This window comes from Phasianus colchicus, chromosome 7 (genome assembly GCF_987193195.1).
Source record: "Phasianus colchicus chromosome 7, bPhaCol1.hap1.1, whole genome shotgun sequence".
NCBI lineage: Eukaryota > Metazoa > Chordata > Aves > Galliformes > Phasianidae > Phasianus > Phasianus colchicus.
The window spans coordinates 14,783,273-14,790,581 of NC_143442.1; positions in this window are offsets into that span (position 1 = coordinate 14,783,273).

Genomic DNA, 7,309 nt, shown 5'->3' on the forward strand with positions numbered 1-7,309 from the left:
TGCTTCATTCTTGGCTGGCAGATAGGATTGGTCCCAGTCCCACCAAAGAGTCAGATTTCCTCACATTTGCATGGAGGGACTGTTCCCAACCAACCATATGAACAGGTGGAACTTACCCAGTGCTGTATGTATTACAGAGATTCCTCCACCTGCAGGGGTCATTGCTGCAGAAGGACCATCAGCTGGGTGGCTTTGCTGGAGTCATGCAAAGGCTGGTGGCTTTCTCAAAGTTTGAACTCCCCATTTCCAGAATCAGGAAAGCCTTCCAGTGCCTTTAAACAAACTGAAAGTAAATCTCAGTTCTTGTCCACGCAACTGTGGAGAGCAATGGGAAACCTGACCTTAGCGTGACCACCAACAAGGCAATCGAGAGACCTGAGCTGATCACTCTGCACTTCTGCCAGGTCTGGAGCTGGATGTGTGGCTGCCCAGGTGTGGGTACCCCATGCTGATGTTATCTCAGAGCTTGGCTTTGTGCCCATTGCCAGACAAAACATGCAAGAGCCATGGGGGCAGCACGGCAGGCTGAGCTGATCCTTTCCTCTCTCCCCAAACCCCAGCATGTCTCCTGATTCTGGAAAGCTCCATCAAGGGTGGGGAAGGTCTCGGGGGGTGGCAGGAGAGAATGGGGGGGCTGGGACTTTCCCCAGGAGATCACAGGAGGAACTTTGGCTGGAGGGTGGGGGGAACCAGCGAGGAGTTGCTACATCATGCCCCAGTGAGTCGTGAGTAACTCCTCTGGTATTTATTCCCTGCACAGAACAGTCATCACAGCCAGATCCTGCCTGGGGGAATCACTACGTGGGAACGCCCAGCCCCATCGAAATTCCACTGCTGCTCCCAGCAGAGCCTACATGAAGCAGAGCCACGATGGAATGGCCCTCTGGCACCCCTGCACCATCCCGTCCCCTCACTGAGGTGGCATAAGCAGGGACACCAGCACCTGCTGCTGGCAGGTAGAGCATGCTGGGCTGCCAACCCTCACCAGAGCTATGGAAGCAAGCAGAGAATAAATCCTGGCTGCTAGTCTGCTGTTCTGAGGGGAGCAACTTCTTCCTTGCCTTGCTCTGGACAGCTTGCCCCCAGCAAGCTCTCTGGGTGGGAGGCAGGTGGCCACAGTCTGAGAACTCTCCTGAGAGCCTGGCTGGCACCATGCTGCAACTTGAGCTGCAGAGAAGTGCTCCGAGGCTTTCCTGGAGTTCAGCCTCAACATGTCGTGCTTGGCACTAGCACCCGTGCAACTCCCCCCCCCAGCAACCCCCCCCCCAAAAAAAAAAAAAAAAAAAAATTGGCCCTAGTTGACCTGCTTGGCAAGGCAAAGTACCTACAGCAAGGCAGCTGCTGGCTCAGGAGAGGAACCCAGGAGCCCTGTGCTCACCACTCCAGGTCCAGCCACCCCCTTGCATGGTGTCCTAGTGACACTGCCTACAAGGTGAGAGCAGGAGGCATGCCCAACACAAAGACTCTGGTTTAGTGACCAGGGAGGCCGGCAGCTGCCTGACTCTACTGCCCCTACTCCCTGGGAGTACTTCAACCACACTCAGTCCTCATGGCACAAGATCATGACAGAGTGGCCTGGGACATAGGGCTGTGTCACACATTCACAACACAGGCAGTTTGTGGACTCAAAGACAATGCCCTATGCATTGCACCACCTTGTTATGTGCTCCCATTGCCATGGTTGTGGGGAGATGCTTTCAATCTTGTACATCCCATCATCCAACACCAGAAGAACACAACAGTCTCCAGTACAGACCTGTGACCCTTGAGAATAGAGCACCCTCTTTTTTTCTTATCTGTTGACCCGAGATTTGCCTTGGTTGGGCAACACTGGCTTTTCTTGGTCCACCATCCAGAGTTTAAGAAGAGGAAGGCAGGTGCCATGGACAGGGAAGTATGTCAGGGTCCCCCAGAATCTCCAGTGCCCTCCTTTCATGAGGCAGGTGGAAGGGGCAAGAGGATGTGACAGTGTGGGGCACACATGGAATGGGGGTAGCCCTGCAGGGACAGGTGGGAGAAAGGAGAAAAGATTTTCTGATACGAATGGAGAACACCAGGGGGGACTCCACCTGTGCCACTGCCATCCTTCCCACCATGGCAAGGTGAGAGAGTTTGGGGATGGAGACGGAGATCACACGGGGCAGAACTGGCACAGGAGAGGGCAGCCAGTGCTGGGGAGGTGGGAGCAGGTGACTGCAGCTGGGGGATGAAAGTACAGGGTCCGGGGAGGAGGACACGGAAGAGGTGCGGAGGCAGCCAGCCAGGTGAACAGAGAAGGAGTGGGGGGAAGGCAGGGAAAAGAGGCCAAGTGCAAAGAGAGCAAAGGCGGTAGAGAGAAAGAGAGCATGTCCAGAGAGGCAGACATGAAAGGGGGAGTGAGGCAGGGGAGAGATGAAAGAGCAACGGCACGGGTGCTCCTGCCTACTCCCTGGGGCTCCCGGGGCTCTGTAATCCCCGGGGAGCTGCCTCCTCTCATGTGGTGGCCCGCAGCTGTGTGCGGTCGGCTCAGCCCCACTGCTCCGCACAGAGGGACTTTCCAGGAGGGGGAGAAACCAACACAAAACACATGACTTAACCATCGCCTGCGAAATTTGGCGCATGCAGGGTCTGAGGGCACCCCAGTGTGCATCCCACTGGGTTTGGGGCCAGCCGCAGGGGTGTTGTCTTCTGCCCTAGGGAGCATCCTGACAGGCAGTGCTCCAAGGTGGTTACGCACATGTCAAGCAGGTGGGATGCGCCTGGATCAAGCATCACTCATGGCTCCATAGAGGCCCCATAGAGGCATCCTAGGGCACAGGTGTGGGTGTGGGGGCCACATGTCCCTCTCTCTTCATCGAGTGCTGGATTGCACCTCCTGGCCACCAGGCTTGGCATGGGGTACCAAGTGTGCAGCAGGACTTAACAGACAAAGCAAGCACCCATCCCACTGGGTCACTTACTTTGTGGAAGCAGCCCTCCCAGTAAATACATGACCTGGGATATCTCCATTCTCTGTGCCCAGTTCAGGCCACTGGAGTGGGGCACTTAGTTGTAAGGATGGTGCTGCTGGACAGCCTCCCGTTGAACGCTGCGGGCAGTGAGGATGTATGTCTCCTTAGAGATGACGAACTCTCCAGTTTGGGGCATGCAGGGCAACAGAGTTCATTCCCGTGGCAGTCCGCTCCCTTTGTTTAAGGTTTGCTGTGCCAATCCTCTTTGTGTGCCTGTGTGACTTGAGTGGGCTCATCTAGAGGGGACCTTGGGCATGGGGAGCACCAGAACCCACCTCCGCCCTCTGACCTCTGCACTCTTCCCTTCTTCAAGACAAAAGCAGATGGATGCCTGGCAGCACATCTCCCCTGAGTCCCTTGAGAGAATTGCACTCTCAGTAGGACCCTTTCCTTCCAAAGCCTCTCACAGAGCTCTGTCATCTCAGCTCCATGGGTATCACATCTCCATGGAGATCCCAACAACCCCCATCTATTTCAGTACCTCTGAAAGTGCACTGGCTTTCTGTAGAATGTCTGTCCTCCAGCAAAAAAAAGGGACATGCTGTGGGGCACCAAGGTCCTGCCCGACCCTAATACACCATCCCTACATGCTCTGCACCTGTCATGGAGTCTCAACCATTGGCTCCATGCACATGAAAGGAAGTGTGCAGCTTCCTGGGCACTTCCTATACTTGCATAGGAGTCCCAGTATCGCTGCCAGCTGTCAGTGGTGAAATGCCAGCCCCTGTAGTGGGAAGAGGTATGCCATGGTAGGGATGAGCAGAGCACCCATGGAGCAGGGGGTGACCTTGGGTAGCCAGCCCTCCCCAGTTCAATGCTCTGCAGCTGCAGGGAGGGGAGGTGCTTGGAGTGCCATGGCACAGTGGCATGATAGGGCATGCTCCACTGGACCACGAATACCTGTCCCAGGCAGTTGGAGGCACCCAAGGCGTGTTCAGGTGGCGCGGGAGCACACGCCCCATCAAGTCTGGGCGGTGGTGCTGCAGCAGAGCTCATCCCATTTCACCCTCCCACCCCTGCTGGGAATGGTGAGCTCCCCCAGGCCACAGCCCCCTTCCCCATCACACCCTGCACACAACGCGTGGCCTCACTGGAGGAATGCTCCTTTTCTCCCTGGCGAATGGGTGTCACTGGCCTGGCACAAAGCAGCAGGCTGGGCTGGGTGGCCTCACTGGGTCCCTCCAGACTTAGCATCTCTGCTTGAATGAATTGCCATGGGGCTGCTGAGATAGGAGCAGAAAGCAGGTGTGTGTGGCAGCACTAAGACAGAGCAGCACAAATAGCAGTGCTGGGTAACTTGCCTTGCTGCATATAAAAGTTTCTGGGCACCATGGACAGCATGCTTGTCACAAGCATGGGGACACATCCATGTGACACCCACCCATGCAACCTGCATTCCTGCTGCCCACCCACAGCTCACTGCTGTTGCAGGATCCTGCTGGATGTGACAGTCTGCAGCCCTCTGCCGCTGTTCATTCATACCATTTGCACCGGATCATGAGCATATTGTCCCAAGAGGCCCCAGGCTCTCTGCTCACTTGCAGTTTCAGTCCAGGAATATATCCCTGGAGGCATCCTAAAGGCATGTTCCCAGCAATGAGAACGATGGAGTGCATTCAGCCAGCAATTGGGAGCTTGCAGTACTGGTGGGGTTTGAGTCAATGGAGGTGACAGCCTTTCAGGAGACAGTCCCAGCCCTTCCAGTTACTCCGTGCCAGTATTGCTTTTCTCCTCGTGCCCGACTCCAGCCATGTCCTTCCGACATATCCTTGCCCACTCTGGGTACCCATGATGGGATGCCACCAGTCAGCAGTTGGAACTCCTTAGGATTTCGTGACTCAGCTCCTCCCCGTCCCTGTGTGGTGATGCCCTTTCCATGTGGCACCTCTCTTTGCAGCCACAGCTTCTGTGAAGCCCCAGGCTGGCTTGTTGGCACTGTCCATGGACCACAGCATCCCTCAGCCAAGCAGCACGCTGCGTGAGCGAGCCCAGCTCCAGCTGCTGGCTCAGTGGGCTCCTTCGCCAGCTGCCTGTGTCAGGCTGCAAACAAACAAACCACCACCCAAGCACTGAGCCGCAGCAACTCATCCCCTCCTCATGGCGATAATTACAGTGAGGCAGCTGGTTAGCCATGCCATGTAAACACGGCACTCTCCTCCACCACAGAAACAACCTCCTTCAGGGGAGCAGTAATTTCGGGAGGGGGTCCGCATTGTTGTAGTAAGGGCTGTGGCCAGAGGCTTTCATCTCGGTCTTTTGATGCAGAGCAGGGTAGAAGATGGCAGACAGCAGCAACACACCTTTCCATATTCCAACCCCTCAGTGGGGAGTGAAGCCTCTCTGCCCTTCCCAGCCCCTAGGCCAGCCTCTGGCTCCCTCTCCCTAGCTGAGATGGGTGAAGGTGCGGCAAAAGATGGTGAAGGTTGGAGCTCCAGGGGTGACCTTGCACCATCCCTTCCAATGCTGTGGCTGCTCTAGAGCTAGTGGAGCAGGTGTCCATCACATACCTCTGTGATGGGCACCATTTGGAACCAACTAGAAAGGTCTGGTTGCCCATGTAAGGTGACCTCCTCACTGGTGTCACCTCTTGCAGAGAAAGCCCAGACCATCACATTCAGAATGTTTCACCTCTCCCACAGGCATGATACCGTGTCCCCCACCCTGTCCTCTGCTCCCATTCCAACTCTACCTGGATGTCCCTTGGGTACCAGAGGAGGGGTAAGCCATTCCCTCTGGGGAAGGAGGTGACATGAATCCTGCCTGGCTAGGAATATGGTTGATTCTCCTGTGATGCCAGCAGAGGCCAAGGGATAAGACAGCCACAGCCAGCCATGGTACTGCTCTCATGCATCCATCAGTGTTAAATCCACAGCTCAGGACTAGCTTGGGCACCTGCACCTGTCAGAATCCCTTCTTTGCTATTCATCATCTAGGGAGACAAGAGAAGCTGGTGCCCCCCAGGAATGCCCACCCATGCACACTGAGGAGGTGCTGGCTGTATCTGGGTGCCACCACCAGGTGCTGTGGGGAGGATATGCCCGGCACCCCACTGACGTCAGTGCTGGGAGCTGCCAGCGGGGAATTGGCCCGCAGAACTGGGAGCACTTGGGAACTGCACGGAGAGGAGGTAATTGTTAAATGCAGGCTGAGATAGGCTGAGTGCAGAGGGCAGAAGGCCAGGAAGGTGGCAGACACCTCACCAAGGTTGGCGTGGTTTACACAAGCTGGGCTTTGTTCATTATCTCCCCAGGCTTTTGTGGCAATGAGTTAACAGCCCATGCTGCCCTGATTAAAGGGTGCTGTGCAGAGCCTTGCAAAACCTTCCCCAGTGCTTTTGCCTCAGTCAGACTGTGGCAGGGGGAGGGGCACAGTCGGGCTGCAGCTGTCCATCACAACCTGGTGTGTCCTGGGCTGCTTTCTCCTTGGGGCAGAAGTACCACGCTGTGAGATGTCACCTTGGTTACAGTCCTGGCTGCAGCATGAACATCACCTAGGGCAGAAGTTTTGGTCTACACTGGCTTCCCACACAGGGCTCCTGAGGACTCACAACATCCCCACCACTGCCGAAAAGAGAAGGTTCCTTGCATCAGATCTCAGCCAGCAGACACCCAGGCTATATACAAGTGCACAGGTGACTCCAGGGTCACCATTCCAAGCCTTCACCTTTCCAACAACACTGTCCACAGGCAGACCCACAGCACCGCACTGGTTCCCAGGCACCCAGAGCCTCATACCATGAGGCAGAACCTCCTGTCCCACAGGTAGAACCTGCCCTCATCCTCACCCCCAGCACTGATGCACACACGCCATGCTTGTCTGCTCACTGTTGCTCACTGCCAGCAGCTGCCAGCCTGCACGTCACCTACTTGACTTGGCTGTCACCTTCCTGCATGTAAGCTCATATGTGTCCCTGGGACACACTAGCAAGGGGTCCATGCACTGCCTTGCTGACCTCCTGCTGCAAGCTGCAGTCACATCCCCAGCGCACCCCTGCCATGAACCAGACACAATCCTCTGTGCTAAAACCCTACAAAAAAAAAGAAAAAAGGACAAGGAAGGGGCCAGCTCACACAGTTGCCCCCGCCAAGCCAGGCTGGGACACAGCTTTCACCATAGGACCTTTCTGCCAGCACAGTCCCCATCTGCTCCTCAGCTGTGGCTGCATAGGGGAGGTCCTGGTGCAGGGGAGCTGCTGTGGGCTCTGTGCTCGGTGTTGGTATAAGCCTGGCTCCTTGTATGGCTGCAGAGCAGTGCAGAAGCTCCTCCAAGTCCCCCTGATCCATGACATTGCTAGCTCACATGGAATAGAGAAGCAGAAA